Source organism: Sciurus vulgaris (assembly GCF_902686455.1).
Source record: "Sciurus vulgaris genome assembly, chromosome: X".
In the NCBI taxonomy this organism is placed as follows: domain Eukaryota; kingdom Metazoa; phylum Chordata; class Mammalia; order Rodentia; family Sciuridae; genus Sciurus; species Sciurus vulgaris.
In genome coordinates, this window is record NC_136471.1 from 13,958,904 (window position 1) to 13,979,659 (window position 20,756).

At 36.2% G+C, this 20,756-nt stretch overlaps 1 protein-coding gene across 10 annotated transcripts in view; it reads left to right on the top strand.

Moving 5' to 3' along the window:
* ATP11C (ATPase phospholipid transporting 11C (ATP11C blood group)) overlaps positions 1 to 20,756 on the top strand; it is a 205,513-nt gene that overhangs the window by 63,878 nt on the left and 120,879 nt on the right. The gene's annotated exons all lie outside the window — the stretch shown is intronic.

A 20,756-nucleotide genomic window follows, 5' to 3' on the forward strand; every position in this document is an offset into this window, starting at 1 on the left:
AGAAGTATTGGAATGAGTTTTTCTTTGAAGGTCTTGTAGAACTTGGCTGAGAATCCATCTGGTCCCAGACTTTTCTTGGTTGGGAGACTTTTGATGACTTCTTCTATTTTATTGCTTGAAATTGATGTTTTTAAATTGTGTATGTCCTCCAGATTCAGTTTGGGTGGATCATATGTCTATAGAAACCGGTCGATGGCTTTGAGATTTTTTTTACTTTGATGGAGTAGAGATTGTTAGAATAGCTTCTAATTATATTTTGATAGTGTCTGTCATGATATTTCCTTTTTCATCACAAATTTTAGTAATTTGATCTTCCTCTCACTTCATTAGTGTGGCTAAGGCTTTATCAATTTTGTTAATTTGTTTCAAGGAACCAACTTTGTTATATCAATTTTTTGAATTGTTTCTTTTGTTTCAGTTTCATTGATTTCAGCTCTGATTATAATTCCTGTGTTCTACTACTTTTGCTGTTGATCTGTTCTTCTTTTTCTAGGGCTTTGAGCTGTAATATTGGGTCATTTATTTGTTGACTTTTTTGTCTTTTATTGAATGCACTCCATGCAATGAATTTTCCTCTTAGTACTGCTTTCATAGTGTTACAGAGATTTTCTCATTGTATCATTGTTGTTGTTTACCTCTAATAGTTTTTTTTTATCTCCCCCAGATGTCTTTTGTTATCCATGCATCATTCAGTAGCGAATTATTTAGTCCTCAGGTGTTGGAGTTGTTTTTTATTTTATCATTGATTTCTAATTTCATTCCATTGTGATCTGATAGAATATAAGGTAGTATCTATTTTTTGTATTTGCTAACAGTAGCTTTGTGGCATTACATATGGTCTATTTTAGAGAAGGATCTATGTGCTGCTGAGAAGGTGCATTCACTCATTGATGGATGGAATATTCCATACATGTCTGTTAAGTCTAAATTATTGTTATTGAGTTCTGTGTTTCCTTCTTCAATTTTTATTTGGAAAGTCTGTCCAATGGTGAGAGAGGTGTGTTAAAGTAACCCAATATTATTGTTTTGTGGTCTATTTGGTTCCTGGAATTGAGAAGGATTTGTTTAACGTACATGGATGTACTGTTGTTTGGTGCATAAATATTTATGACTGTTATGTCTTGCTGATTTTTTTATGATTATTATGTCTTACTGCTTCCCTTAAGCAGTATGAAATGTCCTTCTTTATTCCTTCTAATTTTGGCCTGAAGTCCACTGTATCTGCTATGAGGATGGAAACCCCCACTTTTTTTACTGATTCTGTGTGTGTGGTATGTTTTTTCCCATCCTTTCACCTTTAGTCTGTGGGTGTCTTTTTCTGAGATAGCCTTTTGAAGGCAGCATATTGTTGGGTCTCTCTTTTTAATCCAGTCTGCCAGTCTGTGTCTTTTGATTGATGAGCTTAGACCATTATCATTCAGGGTTATTATTGAGAAATGATTTGTATTCCTGATCATTTTGGCTTATTTTTGGTTTTTAACTTGACTTGGTTTCTCCTTTCTTTGGTTATTCCTTTAGGGTAGTTTGTCCCTTTGCTAGCTTACATTGTTGTTTTTTATTTCTTCCTCATGGAATATTTTGCCGAGAATGTTCTCTAGTGCAGGCTTTCTATTTGTAAATTCTTTTAACTTTTGTTTATCATGGAAGGAATTTTTTTGTCATCAAATCGGAAGCTACGTTTTGCTGGGTATGGTTCTTGGTTGGTATTCATGTTTTTTCAGAGCTTGAAATATGTTGTTCCAGGCCCTTCTTGCTTTTAGGGTCTGGACTGAGAAATCTGTTGATAAACGTATTGGTTTCCCCCAACATGTAATCTGATGCTTTTCTCTCAAAGCCTTTAAAATTCCATCTACATTTTGTATGTTAGGTATTTTCATTATAATGTGCTTTGTTGTGGATTTTTTGTAATTTTGTACATTTGGTGTCCTGTAAGCCTCTTGTATTTGATTTTCCATTTTATTCTTCAGATTTGGGAAATTTTCTGATATTATTTCGTTGAATAGGTTGTTTATGCCTTTGGTTTGTATCTCTGTGCCTTCCTTAATCCCAATAATTCTTAAATTTAGTCTTTTCATGATATCCCATAATTCTTGGAGGTTCCATTTGTGATTTTTACCATTTTCTCTCTGTTTGGTCAACTTTGTTTTCAAGATTAAATAAACATTTTGTCTTCATTGTCTGAGGTTCTGTCTTCTACGCGAGCTAGCCTGATGGTTATACTTTCTATTGAGTTTTTTTAATTTGGTTTATTGTTCCCTTCATTTTAAGAATTTCTGCTTTTTTTTTTTTTCCCAAAATCTCTCAGAATCATTGAAATGATCTTTTGCTTCCTGCATTTGCTCTTTTAACTGTTTATTGGTGTGATCATTCATTGCCTGCATTTGCTCTCTTATCTCATTGTTTGCTTCTTTGATCATTTTAATTATGTACATTCTGAACTGTTTCTGACATTTCTTCTGCCATGCTGTCATTGGACTCTATTGATATAGCATCAGGGTTTGTTTGGGACACTTTCTTCCCTTGTTTTCTTATGTTGTTCATGTATTTTCCCCTCTAGCAGTGCGAATCTGAGATATTGCAGTTTCCCCCCTATAGACTTAATGATGTCCCTGCAGGTTTCCAGTACCTCACCTTGATGTGAGAGATCAGTATTAGCAGCACACCATACAAACAGTATGCATCCTTAACTGAAATAGTCCTTATTAAGATATTAACTGGATTGTCTAAATAAACAGATGATGAGTTTGGTTATTATCTACAGCTTAACCAATAGGTTTGCAATAAGGACCACAATTTCTAATGGTGAACAAAGAGGATGGGGAAGGGTGTAGGATATAATGTTAATGAGAAAAGAAGTGAGTTTTAGAGGTACTGTGTCATAGGAATAGTGAATGTGAAAATGAAAGAGATTGGTTGTTAGCATGAGAAAAGGGAGAGAGAGTCTCCAAGGAGACAGATAAGAGGAAAATAGAGTGAGAAAATATTAGTAAAAGAAAAGTAGGAATAATAGTAGGTATAATAGGAATAATCGTACTACTACTAATAAAAAAATTCTACAATAAAACTATATTGTCCATGAAATAGAAGAGGAGGGAACCCTCCCAAACTCATTCTATGAAGCCAGTATCACCCTGATACCTAAAGCAGACAGAGACACATCGAGGAAAGAAAATTTCAGACCAGTATCCTTAATGAACATCGACGCAAAAATTCTCAACAAAATTTTAGCAAATCACATACAAAAATATATTAAAAAGATAGTACACCACAATCAGGTGGGTTTTATCCCAGGGATGCAAGGTTGGTTCAACGTCCAGAAATCAATAAATGTCATTCACCATATAACAGACTTAAAGTTAAGAATCGCATGATTATTTCAATAGATGCAGAAAAAGCATTCGATAAAATACAGCATCCCTTCATGCTCAAAACACTAGAAAAAATAGGGATAGTGGGAACATTCCTTAACATTGTAAAGGCCATCTACGCGAAGCCCATGGCCAGCATCATTCTAAATGGTGAAAAACTGAAAGCATTCCCCCTAAAAACTGGAACAAGGTAGGAATGCCCTTTTTTACCACTTCTATTCAACATCATCCTTCAAACTCTAGCCAGAGCAATTAGACAAACCAAAGAAATTAAAGGGATACAAATTGGAAAAGAAGAACTCAAACTATCCCTGTTCACTGATGACGTGATTTTATATTTAGAGGAACCTGGAAATTCCACCAGAAAACTTTTAGAACTCATAAGTGAATTCAGTAAACTAGCAGGTTGCAAGATCAATGCTCATAAATCCAACGCATTTTTATACATAAGTGATGAATCTTCGGAAAGAGAAATTAGGAAAACTACCCCATTCACAATAGCATCGAAAAAAATAAAATACTTGGGAATCAATCTCACAAAAGGTGAAAGACGTCTACAATGAGAACTACAGAACACTAAAGAAAGAAATTAAAGAAAACCTTAGAAGATGGAAAGATCTCCCATGTTCATGGATAGGAAGAATTAATATTGTCAAAATGGCCATACTACCAAAAGTGCTATACAGATTCAATGCAATTCCAATTAAAATCCCAATGATGTACCTTACAGAAATAGACCAAGCAATTATGAAATTCATCTGGAAGAATAAGAAACCCAGAATAGCTAAAGCAATCCTCAGTAGAAAGAGCGAAGCAGGGGGTATCGCAATACCAGAACTTCAACTCTATTACAAAGCAATAGTAACAAAAACAGCATGGTATTGGTACCAAAGTAGACAGGTAGATCAATGGTACAGAATAGAGGACATGGACACAAACCCAAATAAATACAATTTTCTCATACTAGACAAAGGGGCCAAAAATATGCAATGGAGAAAAGATAGCCTCTTTAACAAATGGTGCTGGGAAAACTGGAAAACCATATGCAACAGAATGAAATTAAACCCCTGTCTCTCACCCTGCACGAAACTAAACTCAAAATGGATCAAGGACCTCGGAATCAGACCAGAGACACTGCAGATTATAGAAGAAAAAGTAGGTTCAAATCTTCATCATGTCGGCGTAGGATCAGACTTCTTAACAGGACTCCCATAGCACAAGAAATAAATGCAAGAATCAATAACTGGGATAGATTCAAACTAAAAAGCTTTCTCTCAGCAAAGGAAACTATCATCAATGCGAAGAGAGAGCCTACAGAGTGGGAGAATATCTTTGCCACTCATACTTCAGATAGAGCGCTAATTTCCAGAATCTATAAAGAACTCAAAAAACTCTACACCAAGAATACAAATAATCCAATGAACAAATGGGCTAAGGAAATGAAGACACTTCACAGAAGATCTACAAGCAGTCAACAGATATATGAAAAGATATATTGTTTACAATAAAAGATAAACTATATTGTACTGTTCAAACCTAGTCTTCAGTAGCCTCATGCCTGAGAGGAACTCAGTAATACGGTGTCCTATGAAGGGTGTTGTCCCACTAGGGATGGTGGCCTTCATGTCACCTCTGCTAGCAGGCAGAGGTAACACCACATGTTCATAGGTGGTCAGCTGCAGGGGCAAGGTGCTAGACACGGGATACAGGCACTGGAGACAGTGTGCTCGGGCTGGTTCTTAGTGCTGGAGAGAGCAGGCGTTGGCTGGGTCTGGTGGCTGGGCCATGTCTCCAGTGTGTTCTTCTTTTCTGGTTGTTCTCCAGTGTGCATCATAGAGGCTGGGGCATAGTAGTGCTTGATAAATGATTATTTGAATTGAGCAAAGAATATATAGTGTGATCCAGGGGATGAGTTTACCCTATATACCTTTAATTCAGATGGACGTAAAGAGCTATACATTCACACTAGTGATACCTTCAAGGTTATTTTTTAGGAGCAGTGAAATCCAAAACTGACTTATTTTAAAATGACACATTTCAAAACCCAGATTGGGTGCAGGGTATATGAAAGGGAAGAGCCAGGAATGGACATTTGAAAAAATTATTCTTCGTGCAATTGGATAGTGATGCTTTTCTTCAGTGGTCATTCTTTCCCCTTACCTCTTACAATCTACATACGTATTTTCTTTTCTTTTCTGGTCTCTTCCAAATCCTGAAAAAGTAAATTAGTTTGGAAACAATTCATTAGTGCTTTGCAGTCACTGGACATGGAAAGCCAGCATCAGCAATGCAGTTTTACTCTTGATGCATCTCTACCTAAAGTAGCATGGAAAATACCTCCTTTAATTATAGTTAATAAAAGTCTAATGAACAGTTCTGTTTTAAAAAGGCTTTTTCATTTTCTTTATTTTCCAGTTGTTACTATGTTTTCAGTTTTTTAAAATAACTTTTCTAGATACATGACAGTAGAGTGTATTTTGACATACATATATGGAGTACAGCTTAATCTAATTAAGATTAATTTTCTTTTGTTAAGCTCTTTATCATGTGTGCTGTATATATAATTGATAATGACCATTTATATATCCTCCTGGTTTTAAACAATTGGTTCTGTTCTCCACATAACTAGTCACATGCATTGTGTAAAATTGTTTTTGAAAGGAGAGGTCAAGCTTTATTCAGTTTCAGAGGTATTCTCTTTTTTACTGTTGTTCATGTGAGAGTTGAATATGTCTGCCTTCTGGTAGGTAACACATTAAGGCTGCAAGATTTGTCTAGTTATAGGAATGTTTGGGTTTTTTTTTTTTGTTCAGATTCGTCGTAGCATATGGGTAAATCTAATCTTGGTTTGAAGCTTTAAACACATAAAAACAATCTTGTATTGTAAAACCAATATAAGTACACTTTTAAAAATAAAACAATCTATTTGTCTTAATTGGCTCAACATTTTCAATTCCTCTAAGTTTTAAGTTAACATTAATTATGCATATTAATGGGATTCATTGTGATATTTCCATATATGCATATAGTGTGCACTGATCAAATCCAACTCCTTTTCCCAACCTCTGCCCCTAATGCACATTACACATCTGTCCTAATCCCTAGTAATCACTATTCTACTTTCAGGTCACTTTTTTTTTTTTTTTTTTTTTTCGTTTTTTAGTTTTTATGCATGAGAGAGAACATGCAATATTTGTCTTTCTGAGTCAGATTTATTTCACTTAATATAGTGTCTTCTGGTTCCATCTATTTTGCTGCAGTTGGTAGGATTTTATTCTTTATGGCTGAGTAAAGCTCCATTGTGTATATATGCCACATTTTCTTTATCTACTCATATGTTGATAAGCACTGAAGCTGATTCCTTGTCTTAGCGGTGTGCCACAGTAAATTATCTTGAAGGTTCTGTTTCTAAAATCATAGTTAAATGTACTAAAAGCATCAATCCCCAGTGTATACTGGCTTTCTTTTTTGGGGTGATGAAAATGTTCTAAAATTAATTTGGTGATAGTTTCACAGTGCTATGAATATATTAAAAATCATTGCATTAAATGAGTAAATTCTATGATATGTTAATTATGTATAAATAAAGCTCTTTAAATAAAAGGCACTCATCATTATATACCATTCTCTACCACTTATTAGCTGGCTCTGTAACCTTGGGCAAGTTTCTTTTCTTTCTGTGCTTTCACTTCCTCAGTACAGTGGGGGTAAAAATAATGACATCTTCCCTATGGGCTGTTTGTAGGTACTAAATGAGTAAATATATGCAAAAAATATAGAAAACTGTTTTGGGACCTGAGCTCTCAAATGTTAGTGATTGTCATTATTTTTATATTGTGTATAGAGCTCAGAAGATAAGTCTGGAACTGGAGGTATACCTTTTTGTCGTCAGCACATGGATGGTAAGTAAAATCACACATAGGGATTAGGTTACTCAGGGACAGTATGTAGAGTGCTGAAGGACAGAGAGCTGAGGTAAATACCAGTATGCAGTAATTAGTATTTCTAGGGAAATACCAACATTTATTATTGGCAGGATAATATGATCTGGCGGAAACTCAAAAGGAGTGTCCAGAGAATAGTGGTATCATGGAAGCAAAGGAGAAAACAGTCTTGCAAGGAGAGTACAGTTAATAGCTAAAGACAGGAACTTTCCATTGATTTGGCCAGTTAGCATTGTGGGCATAGAGAGCCGGGGACTGACCATGTTACGTAGAGTGATTGAGAGCATGAAGAGCATGTGAGAAAATAGAGAGAGTGTATTCTTTTGAGGAAGCTAGTCATTTCTTCAGCATTTGTTTATTGAGCTCCTATGACCAGACATTGCTGGTGTTCGTGGTATCAAAACAAACAAAAATCTCTGCCCTAAAGAATATCCCCTTACACTGGGCCCTATAATTGGAAGGGAAAGAAGAGGCTATAGAAAGAGACTCCTTTGTCAAGGAAGTCATGCTTTTGTAAAAAAAAGAAATATTTAAGCATAGTTAAGGAACCACAGGGAGAGAGAGAGTAGAGATGAAGTAGTTGACAATATAGGGTAGATGGGATAACACTGGGGCAAAAGATGGAAGAGAGACCAAGAACATAGGTGGAGGCTTTTTATCAGCCTTGAATAGGAGAAGCGATCAACTCTTTTCAAACTGGAGGGAAAGAGCTGATAATTTACACACAGGGAAGTGTGAGGGAATACCCATTAGAAGATGTTGATTTTTCAAAGGAATGTAGGGGCAGTGTCTCCCACATGGAGAGGAGTGTGGTAGGGGACTTGAAAAGAGTCATGAAGCTTTGAAATGGGTACTGAGGGTAGGTTAAGAGTAAGATGAATAGGGATAAGTGGGAGGTTTGTGGAGTAGCACTGAGGAATTTGTAATTGTCATAAATCTTTACTTTAGTTCAGTTTTATCAAAATTATTCTCAGCTTCTTATATATAGGAATGAAGAAGGAAGTTTATGAAAGTGATCCTCTTAGATGTTGAGCACTACAGATAGGTCATTTGTGGCAAAAAGCCAGGTACAGAAGAAATCAAGAGCATAGTGAGAAAATAGGTTCTGTGAGTGAATATAGTGTTTAGATGTCATAGGGAAAGTTCAGGTAAGGACTTTGAGAAACCAAAGGTAGTATCAAGAAACTAGATGTCTTAAAGAGCCAAGAGTAGAGCTAGGTGTGGTGGCACATACCTGTAATCCTAGCGGCTTGGTAGAGGATCACAAGTTCAAAGCTAGTCTCAGCAACTTCATGAGACCCTGACTCAAAATAAAACACAAAAAGGGCTGGGGATGTGGCACAGTGGTTAAGTACCTGGGCCCCAGGTTCAATCCCTGGTACCAAACAATAACAACAAATTAGAAGAAAGCAGTAAGGTAATAACAAATCCTAGTCTCTCCCAGTAGTTGTTGGCTGTAGTACTGTGGAGGTAAAGACCCTTAGATCAAAGGAGTTCTGGGACTTGGTGATCTAGATTTCTGGATGTGAGGGGTCCATGTAATAATGGAATTTCCAAGTACTATGGCAAGCGTTGAAATAAAAAACAAGACCAAAAGCCAAGTTTCAAAGTCTTCATCAGTGTCAGTAAGTGACAGAGATCTGTGTTTGATAGAGATGATGGTGGAAGGTAAAGGTCACTAGAGATAAGGAAGTCCCGAGAACTGTGGAATAGGTGTTGCACTTTGACATTAAAGTTTCATAAATGGCAGGAGATGGAATGAAGAAGCTGCCAGTGACCCAAATGAAGGAAGGTAAATGTCCAGGAGATGAGTATGGCATCTCCAGCTTGTGTGAGCCTAAAGGGATGAGGTCATAATGTTGGATTAGTGGACTGCATAAGCAATGTGGAGGCAAGAGGAAGCTCTGGCTCTCTGGGATGTAGATAAAAGGTGCATGGGAGAAGAGTCTTCAGAAGACTCGAGTCTCAAGAAATGTAGGTAGTTGTAGGAAAGGGTTTCTGATGTTAAGGATGTAGAGATGTGACTAATGTGGATGTCAGGTTCTACAGGGCATAATTTAATCATGGAATGAGAGAGAGGTATGGGAGAGGAAGAGTGGTATTACAAATGTGGGGTGGAAGAAACAGCATTAAGAGGATAAGGATAGGAATGGGCAGTTGGATGGAGGTCATGGGTAGAGGTTATTGGCCTTTGGGTTCCAATTATTTTTTCAAAGACATCTTCTGTAAATACTATGTGAGAAGTCCAGAACGCCACAGGAGTATCTGGCAATTGCTCACACCAATCCTTTCCCTCTGCAGATACTGTCTGGGTCTGAGCCAGATGGGGGTTTTAGGTTTGGTGCTTCCTACTCCAAACTCTGGCATTTATTCTAATGTGAGGCTGTTTTGTGCAAACCCAAACTATAAAAATGAACATGCTGTTTCAGAAATGTAGCCAAAATCCTTTAGTTATAATACACTTATTTGGATTACCTTCAAATTTTAAAGGTACATCCCAGTAGTGAATGAAGACATTTCTTTGTAGTCAAATCCTGCTTTCACTGTATTGAATGGGTGGCTTGGTGTTTATTCATCTATTTATCCACTTATTTATTTAGAAGGAAAAGACAAAAGAACAGTGGCAAAAGTAAAGTAAACTTTAGTGGTTACATGGTGGATTGCATGCCTAAGTTGTGGACAGTTGCTCAACCTAACCTTACTTAAACATTTACGAAGTTGGTTTTGATTAGCTATTTAATCCTGATTATCAGATAGACACCAACCTGCTCAACCAAGTTCAGAGGTGATCATTACTGAGATTTATAGCCACTGACACCATGAAGTCTTATAATTTAGTTGTTTAGGAATTGTTTTGGGGGAAAATTATTTAAGAAGGAAATCCAGTATTTTACCAGGTTGGAAACAAATGAACTTTAGTAAAGTTGAAACCCCTCAGAAATCGTATTCCATTTTGTTATGTGACATACTGGTTAACAGTCAAAGGTTACTAAGGTTCATGCAAGAGGCACTGTTTGTGAAGGACAAGCAACACATGGCCTTTTATTATAAACTTTTAGATATAAACATGTAAAATAAACTTAATTTTGGAAGATCACAGTAAAATCAGAAAATCTATAATGAAACTTCAACTGTCTAAGCAATCTCCATAGTGGTCTCCAGCTTCCCTCTTGCTATGGCAGTTTCTTAAACTTAATTATTCCCAAAGCAAATCCATTCAGTCATCTCAAAAAAGACTAGGATGGTATTTGGCAAACATAAGCATGTTTTAAAAGTGATTGTTTAGATATTTTTTCAAGGCTTAGGTTGTAGTAATGATAGAAACTTAGAAAAGCAGAGAATTAACTAGAATTAACTAGGTAATTTCACAAATTCCAAGAACAGTTATTTGGGAAAGCGTATCTTGGGCCTTAATAGAGGGAATTATTGATAAAGACAGTAATTCCTAAAGGTGAATACAATACAGTTACCAAAGCATCATCATTTTGAGTATTTTATATGTAAACTTGATTGAATACTTCAGTGCTTAAAAGCTCTAATTGATGCAGTTTGTACTTAGTATGAGGCACATTGGGGTCTCATTTGATCTACTCACCTGAACATGTGAGCTATATTTAGGTTTCCTCCTACTACTCCACCCCCTACATTCATATACTCATATATTTTTCTCTGAAAAATCCCTGCTATCTCTCGGTATTAAAAATAAATTGCCAGAGCTGGGGCTGTGGCTCAGTGGTAGAGTGCTTGCCTAGCATGTGTGAGGCACTGGGTTCGATTCTCAGTGCCACATATAAATAAATGAATAAAATAAAGATCCATCAGCATCTTAAAAATATTAAATAAATAAAATGCCATAGACATTAGCTATTAATAAATGCATTAATGAAAATGCAGAAACACGTCAGTTTCTCTGAATTTCTTAAAGCCAGAAGCTCTGGAGGAGTTCCTAATTCTGTTCTGCCCCACACTGCCCTCTGGTTACCAAAATCAAACACAGAGCTACTGCTATTTAGGGAAGTGGAATTCTAGCAATACTTGATGCCTGGGTACCAACTGGGAGCTAGTTTTAAGCTGACTAGAGGATATGGGCCCCAGTGCAGAGGATTTTTTGAGCCTGAGGCTTATCAGTGACAGGGAGAAAGGAATGATCTAACTCCTGGGGAAGTGAGGTACACTGGAGAAACTGAAGCAGAGGAAGATAGATAGGTCCACCAGAACCTAAGGTTGATCATGATCCCTTAACCACTTAATCATCTGACTTTTTTATAGGTAAATACTACTTGTGTTCATTTAACCACTTTGAACGGTACTTCGGGGCTCTAACTTGCTAAATTTTTGGTAAATCTGGAGAATATTGGATACCCATAGGAACCTTTTTGTTCAGCTTTCACATTTTATGGATGGGAAAACTGAGACTCAGGGGGAACTGAGATTGTTGGTTGGCTTTCTGGTGAAATCAGCTTCCTAATTTAGCATGGGAATGATGCTTATTGCTATGCTTAGTTCATTCCATGTCCTTTATATATTTGTTCCAATAAAAAGGACAGGCCTTTCATTTAGGTAATTTCACAAATGCACATGTCCCTACACACATAGACCATTTGATTTAATTTGAAAAGAATAGTAGAAGATGCATGTCTTGACATTGGCTATTTCGAGTTCTAAATCTGTGGCCCTCTGTTTGTCCAAAGCCATTCAGTTCTGACCACCTTCTCCCCTTTAGTTAGGGTGCTACCAAGTCAGGATGGGAGGTTTCTTCCTACTGCCTGCCTGTTTGTATACTTTCACTCCCCGCACCCACCCTTTCCTGCATGGCAAGCATTGCTGAGCCACATGGTATGCCACGCCGTGTACATTTGATTACATTTGCTGTTTATTTCTACTTTCAGCCTATTGCCTACCCAGAGTCCTCTACTCCCAGGTATAGCACACATTCAACTCTAAACTGAGTCATTTATCATAACCTTTGAGAAATCTTTAGGATTTGGTTTTGCTTCCCTTTTTGCAAGTATTTTGAATGTTCCATTGAAGTCTTGAATGAAGTTACAGTGTACCATTCTGTCTTTTTTCATATGCTAGTTAAGAAGTGTCATTTTGGTTAGTGTGACATGGTTCATTTACAGAAATATTCTTGGACATTTTGATCTTGCAAACTTCCTTTCTCTTTGCTTCCATCTTTCTGTTTTTATTTTAGTTAGAAAAATGTTAGTGTTGATTTCATTTGTGCCCACTGAGCTTCCTGTGTAATAACTCAACAGATGTATTTCAGTTATTTCTATTAATATTACATATTTTTATATGGGTGTTAATTTTTTATCTGTATTGGAAGCAACTGGTTATTGGCAGCAAAGGAATTTACTATTTTATTGTGCTATGTAAAAGTAACTAACATTTTTTGAGTATTAACTGTTTGAAGGCACTATTTCAAAGTCACTTTATAGTCATCAACATCATCACCCCATTCAGACTGGAGAGGAAACCGAGATATCAGGCAGTTATGGAAGTTGCCCCAAGTCACATAGCTAGTAAGTGACAGAATCAGGATTTGAACCCAGATATCTGACTCCAGAACCCACAAACTTAGCTAGTATGCTTTGCTTCACCACCCCTTATATGGCCACTTTGAAACAACTTGATAATTGTTATGATCTCTGAAGGAGGGCCGTTATTACAAAAGTCATAGCTCCTCTGATTTTTTAACATTTTGGGGCCCAAGCTGGTTTAGTCAAACTAGTGAACCATATTTATTTTCTAATAAATTAATACTGAATTTATTTTCTGATACTTCCATCCCTCCATCCAACCATCCAGTCAACCAGTTAGCTAACTAGCATCTATTTATCTTTCATATTTTTCAACTGCTCATAACAAAATTAAATGTTTCATATTTCAATTTTGCATTAAGTGAAGAAGACAGAGCTCCAAGAATCACTGGCTATAATCACCCTGAGGTGAAAGCCAGTCTGTAAGGGTTTGCCAGTTTTATGTACCTATAACCCTCCATATGTTGCAGGGACTCTTAATCAGGCTGCTGAATTTGGCATTAGTTGAACCTTCAGATTACTTTCAAGGAGACCCATGCAGGCAGTTCTATTCCAAGAGAACAATAGTTGGAAATAAACAGATATTTGGAAAGAAAATCTGGTGGGAGACCAATTTGATCATAGCAGAGCCTTTTTAATGCAGAATTGAAAAATACAGTTAGAATGGCAGAAGAAAGGTTTATTTAGAGTAACCCTGAAACTACATCATATGCAAACTTTAGCTTTGGAACATGATACATGTGAAATCTACATGTTTTAAAACTAATTTGTTAATATTCTGGATTAGAAGAGGCCACAGACAAATTAATTCCCTGGAAATTTTAGATTATCTGGCCCTCATCAGCCTCTAAATTTTAGTAACCCTTATTCCTTTCCTCTTATGTGTTTACTTATCAGTGTGCTACAAATGTATTTATATGCTTCCTTCATTTATGTCCTACTTGGGTTTTCTGTCAATCCCATGAGATTGTAAACTTGTTCATGGCAGGAGCTGGCACAGCCCTAGCTCAGAGGTTAGTGGGACATAGTATGCAGGCAAAAGAAGCAAAGTGATCCAGACCTTACCTCAGTTTGATCCTATTTGCCAACTGATGGCCTTGTATAATGACAGAAGGTTAAAAAGTGAAGAAAGAGGGAGAGAGCTGTTGGATTTTGTAATCTTTGTTAATTTTAATGTCAAATGTGAATAACTACATAGAAACTGTTAATCATTGAGATGTTAGTCTTAAAAATATGTTATTTTTAAATTCAAAAAAGCACAGAGATATGCTTTATTGTATAAATGCCCTTGGTCAGCTTTGGTGGAGGGCATGTAGAGGATGTGGAATTAAAAATAAACCTTATGTACTCTGGGCATAACCAGGTAAGAGTGGGGTCCTGTCCTCTTTGAGTTGTAACCTGATACTGGCTTAATAGCAGGGGCATAGTTAACTAGGGAAACTAGAAGGAAAGAATGACATCAAGGAATTACTCAGCACTTAATATACATTAATTTACAAAATCATCTTACTGGGTTTTATTATTTGTCAACTCCAGAGCACACACACACACTCTTTCTGAGCATAGGGATAGCAAAAACTGAAGGGAGAAAATTCATTCGTTTTTGAATATTGATGAAAGGAAAGGTTTTCCTTACAGCTGTGCTGCCCTTGAATTTTGAATTTTAATGTTCTCATTTGTAGTTTCATATTAACAAATAGCTTTCTTTCCTGGCCCATTGTTCTGAAAACGCTTTCAACCTGCAGTTCTCCTTCCTTACTATATACCACCCTTTAGCAGATTCTTTCATAGGAGGAAGTATTTACTGGGACCAAATAGAAGCAATACTTTGATCTTGGTAAGGTTTTAACACATGTCATGGACTGACATTTTGTATTTATAAGCATTTTGGGATGCAGATGAAAACCACTAAAAACAAACGTACTAGTCTTGTTTTTTCATTTGGAATGGGATGTCTAGATTTTTAATTAATTGCCCAATAGTTGGAAACTAAGATATAAGAAATAATGGTGTTGATTACTTACTATTGTTTACTCATTTGTTAATAAAATTTTTGTAATCCTTGTTAATTTTAATGTCAAATGTGAATAACTACATAGTATCTGTTAATCATTGAGATGTTAGTCTTAAAAATATAAGTTATATTTAAATTCAAAAAAGCATAGATGCTTTATTGTATGAATGCCCTTGGACAGCTTTGGTGAAGTCTTTTTTGGGTGGGGCAGTCTATAGATAGTGATATTTCTTTCTGCTTGTACAGAAATAGTGCTGTATTTTTTAAAATACTTTTTTAGATGTTGATAGACCTTTATTTTATTAATTTATTTATATGTGGTGCTGAGAATTGAACCCAGTGCCTCACACTTGCTGGGCAAGCACTCTACCTCTGAGCCACAATCCCAGTTTAGTTTATGATTAGTAAATGAGGTAGATGTGAAAAGAGAATAGCATACAGCTAACCGATTTGAATTCATGTTTCTTTGGTCCCAGCCCTGGGTACATACTACTGGGTCCTTCTGAAAATTTTTTATAACTTGCCCTTGTACATTATGGCAGGATATGTTCATGGAAAATTTCCTATCAGTCAAAATAATAAAAATATAATCTGATTTTCTTCACAGGAATGATATTACATTGGGGATTATATTCTGGCCTAATGCCTGACTTTTTAAAAATAGAAATAACTATAACCACCTTTTTTAAAATTTATTTTTATTGTACATAAATGGGATACATACTGTTTCTCTGTTTGCATATAACCACCATTTTTAATCAACTACTTAATCAACTAGAAATGATGAATCTGAACACTACCCAGAATAAAATTGTCTGAAGTGTATATAAATCAATTAACTAAGGCATCACAATACAGTCATATTAAATCATTATTATTATTTTTTTTGTGGTACTGGGGATTGAACCCAGGGCCTTGTGCTTACGAGGCAAGTACTTTACCAACTGAGCTATATCCCCAGCCCATATTAAATTATTTTTAATGAGCTAAGTGTCATAGTAGACTATACGAAGTTATTACTGTCACAATCACTGCCTTGTTTTTACTGATCAAAAGGTTGTTTAAAAGCACTTTATGAAAAGTCAAGGAATTCACAAAGGATTTCTTTGGGTTAAGATTGACTGGCTGAGGAGATTTTAGGGGGAACTTGGATTTATGGTTTTTTGAAGAACTGAATCGAGTCTTTCTTCATGCTTTGTTTTGCTCATTGTAAATTCCCTATAGCAAACAAAGATTTTAGAGAACAGGTTATTGGTGTCTCTTCATTTAAAGTTGTCATTAGAAAAGGCTTAGAGAGAAAGTGATGGTTGATGAGATCTGAAGGATGATTATAAGAGGTAAAGAGGTGAGGGAAGATAATCCATGCTGAGAGAAGCATTGGAGTAGAAATTCTGGGTTTAGGAAGAGTCCCAGAGCTCAGAATGGAAAGAATGCCAATGGGCTATAACAGAAAAAGTGAAAAGGAGAGGCGTAGGGCCAGATGGCATTGGACAAGTAGGAGGAAGGGGCTCAACTATGTGCAAGACCTTGTGGGACAGCAAGTGTTTTAAGTGGGAAACAAAGCAGGGGTTGGAGGAGTGATATGTTTGGGCTTGGTGTGTGTAGTTATTGTGTGGTCCTGGCTGGGTCAGCTCTAAGTACTGTATAGCCATCATTCTTGACACTGCTCAAATTTTGTGAGCATTTGATGACTGTCTGGTCTCCTTCCGTATTCTCTAAGCTCCTTGAAGACAGAGACTGTGTAAAACCCATCCAGAGATTTGCACATAGTATAGGCTTAATAAGTACTGGCTAATGGATACATCAACCGTGTTAACAAAAGTTACCTCATGACCTGCTATTAGGTAAGAGGATTACTTTTTAAAAAATTCAGGTGAAATTCACACAACATAAATTTAACCATTTTCAAGTGAAAATGGCATTCATTAATTGGCATTCAGTATTGTGATATACATAATTTTTGTTTTAATTTATGTCCTTGGTTCCTGGCTACTTTTTCTTCCCAGATAGGTCATAGAAACTAATCTTTCCCTACCTTTCTGTCTTTGAGGTGGCCATAAAGAAATTCTTTGACCTGTCTTGTTTGATAGTAGATCATAAGGTCCCAATATCAGAAGGAATCCTGCCACATTTCATGGAGGAAGGAATACCATATTGAGAAGACAAGAAGAATCTGAACTGTCAGGACTTGCTATTATCTATTAGCATCATATCATGCCTTTTTTTCTCCACTGTTGTCCATGCTTCAATCATGCTTATGCAATGAAGTCTTCATAATAGTAAAATAGAACAAGGTTTAGAGAGCTTCTGGATAGCTGAATATGTGTAGATTCTTGGGGGGGGGGGGTTGCATGCCTGGAGAGGACATCTGTGTTCTTTCCCTCGTACCTCATGCTATGTATCTCTCCTTCCATACCTTTTATAATATCCTTTATAATAAACCAGTAAAAATGTTTCCCTGAGTTTTGTGAGCTATTAAAATAAAATAATTGAGTCTGAGGAGAAAGGTTGTGGGAACCCTGATTTATTCGTCAAAATCCCCAGGTCAAACAACCTGGGACTTGTGACTGGCATCTAAAGGCGCAGGAGCAGTCTTGGTGACTGAGCCCTGAACCTGTGGTGTCTGGTGCAGAATTGTTTCCTTGCTTGGTGTGTGGTTCCCCACAATCTGGTGTCCAAAGTGGTATGTGTTATAAGAGTACAGTAGGAGAAACTGAATCTGAGTTTGTTTTTTCTACTCAAGTACATTCACATATTTACAACCACCAACTCTGTTTCCAATTCTAGTTGTAGTTCATTGCCCAAAAAGGAAATTCAATACTCACAAAACAATTACTTTCTATTTGTCCATTTTCCTCTCTCTCCAGCTCCTGTGACAGCCATCAATCTGAGGTATATATAAATAAATATAAATAAAATGGGGGGGTACCAAAGCTACATCTCCAACCTGATTTCTGTTTTTATAGATTTGCCTATTCTTAGTATTTCATATAATGGAAGCATATAATATGTGACCTTTTGTTTCTGGCTTCTTTCACTTAGCATAATGTTTTTGAAGTTCAACCACATTGTAGCATATATATTAGTGTTTCATTTCCTTTTTTGTGGGGGATTTACCAAGGATTAAAATCAGGGGCACTTGACCATGGAGCCACATCCCCAGTCCTATTTTGTATTTTATTCTGGTGTTAAGTTTTTTGAGTTCTTTATATATCCTGGAAATTAATAACTTATCTGAGGTACTGGTGGTAAAGATTTTATCCCATTCCGTAGGATCTCTGTTCATGTTCTTGATTGTTTCCTTTGCTGTGAAGAAGCTTTTCAGTTTGATACCATCCCATTTATTGATTCTTGATTTTGCTTCTTGTACTTTAGAAGTCATATTGAGGAAGTCAGTTCCTAAACCAGCATGTTGGAGAGTTGGGCCTACTTTTTCTACTCGTAAGTGCAGTCTCTGTCTAATACCTTGGTCCTTGATCTGCTTAGAGTTGAGTTGTATGTAGGGTGAGAGATAGAGGTTTAATTTCATTTTGTCACATATGGATTTACAGTTTTCCCAGCACCAATTTTTAAAGAGGCTTTTTTTCTGCAGTGTATCATTATGGCACCTTTGTCTAGGATGAGATAGCTGTATTTATGTGGGTGTGTCTCCATGTCTTCTATTTTGTTCCATTGGTCTTCATGTCTGTGTTGGTGCCAGTACCATGCTATTTTCGTTACTATAGCTCTGTAGTATAATTTAAAGTCTGGTATTGTGATGCCTCCTGCATCACTTTTCACGATAAGGATTGCTTTGGCTATTCTGGGCCTCTTATTTTTCCAAAGGAATTTCATGATTGCTTTTTCTATTTCTGTGAAGAATGCCATTGGGATCTTTATAGGAATTGCAGACATTGATAGGTTTTTGGGTTGTTTCTACCTTTCAACTATTATAAATAGTGCTGTATGAAACTATTATTCCATTCATGAATTTTTGTTTCAGTACTTGTTTGCAGGTCTTTTGGATCTATACTTAGAAGTGGGATTGCTGGGTTATGTGGTAATTCTATAACTTTTTCGTGAGCCATCAAATTATTTAACAGCATTACGTTACCACCAGCAATATACCCAGGGTTCCAGTTTCATTACATCCTCACCAACACTTACTATTTTCTATATTTTTCATTCTAGCCATCTTAGAAGAGAGTTATTTTGTAAATGCATGAATGAGCCTCCCCTTATTTGCAATGCATATTTCATTCTTCAATCCCTCATCACATTGTTACTTAACAATATGAAAAATTATAGTACAGCTCAAAGATATACCGGATTGAATTGGATTTGAAATCCAGAAAATCTGTATTCAACAGCATTCCGACATACTGCTTTCTACAAAAAGACCTACAGTGATTAGGAGGACCCTGCCTTTTCCTCTAATTCACTATTGTTAAGACCGAAGATGAAGTCTAAAGAACTAATCCTACATCCAAAGAAATTTCTTCTTTCTGAATATATGTGTTGCTTAAAGCATTTAAAAAACTCTTTTTTTCCAGAGGTCTTCTGAGAGTTGCACTGAGAGTGATGAGGAGGCCCATGATGTCATTAAGCAGAATGGTCTCATCGTAGGCCGTTTTCTTTTGGGTTGACACATTTGTATTTCTACCATGCTCCTTTCCAGTTTTCTTCATTACCCACTTGTCTATAGTTAAGCTGTGAAGGGAGGAGTTACCTTTTCCTTAAAGCTGAAACCATAGTAAGTGACTGGGAACCAAGCTAGGACATTAGCAAGACACTGCGTACTCAAGTACAATGACTCTGGGGTCCTTTTCATACTGCCTGCCCATCTGAAGCCGTCATTCTTTCAGTCTATTAATTGGATGTTATCACTAATGCTAAAAATTGCAAATGTACTGCCTAAATGTCATTGGGATCTGCCATTTTTTTTAGCCTTGAATAATGTTGGAATTAATTTCTGCTAATCAGTGCTTAGAAACTTTTACATCACATTTAAGTTTATAAAGTAGAGTAAGAATGGACTTAGAAATATGTTAAGATATTAGCATGCAGAAATGCCCTTTATAATGTGGGGTGTAGTAAAATGTGTTGTAATTAGGAGAATTGAGTCCTTATAAAGACTAATTGTTGAGGACCAGTCATGACTAATCTGCTTGTGTTCCACCAAGCAACAATCCTTTAGTGAAAAAACCTATAACCACTGTGCACTGTGCTGATTCATGATTGAGCTGAAAGCATTTTTCTTGTTCAAAGCTTGCCAGGTATTTTTAATTTTGGTTTTAAATTCTTCTAATTGTTTTAGATACCCCCATGTGTGCTTTAGAAATAACTGATTTCTGTTTTCAATTATATACTTGAGTAGAACTTCAAACTACTGTTTGTGCCATTAGTTTAAAAATGTTTTTTTCCAAAATTGTTTCGGGGTGTTTCAGCCTTTAGTATGAGTGTTGTTATTTTTGAGAAGTCATACATTTTGACTTTATGCACCCTAGTAAAAATTCTCTCACTTGGTTCATATCTAAGTATGTGTGTTTTTCTTATTTTTTAGGGGGAAAAAAACCCAGTGTGCAGGTAAAATTTGTAATTCTAAGTGGTTCGTTATTTTTAAAAATTATCCTTATGGCAGTTAATCCTAACTTGTTCTGACTTGTAGTTGTTTGTACCTTGGGTACGAGCACATGGATTTCATTCTGCTTTATCAGAGGACTTTCCCTAGAGTAACAGGCACATTTGAGAAGGCATTCATTTTTCATCACTTTTGAAGGTTGACATTAAATAAATTGCCGCAGTTGTGCTTTAAATGGGCATTCTTAAAGTCTGAAAGAGCTAAAGTACATTCCAGTGTACCAAAAATAGCATCTTGAAGGAGTTTAACCTATTCATTTTATGTTTA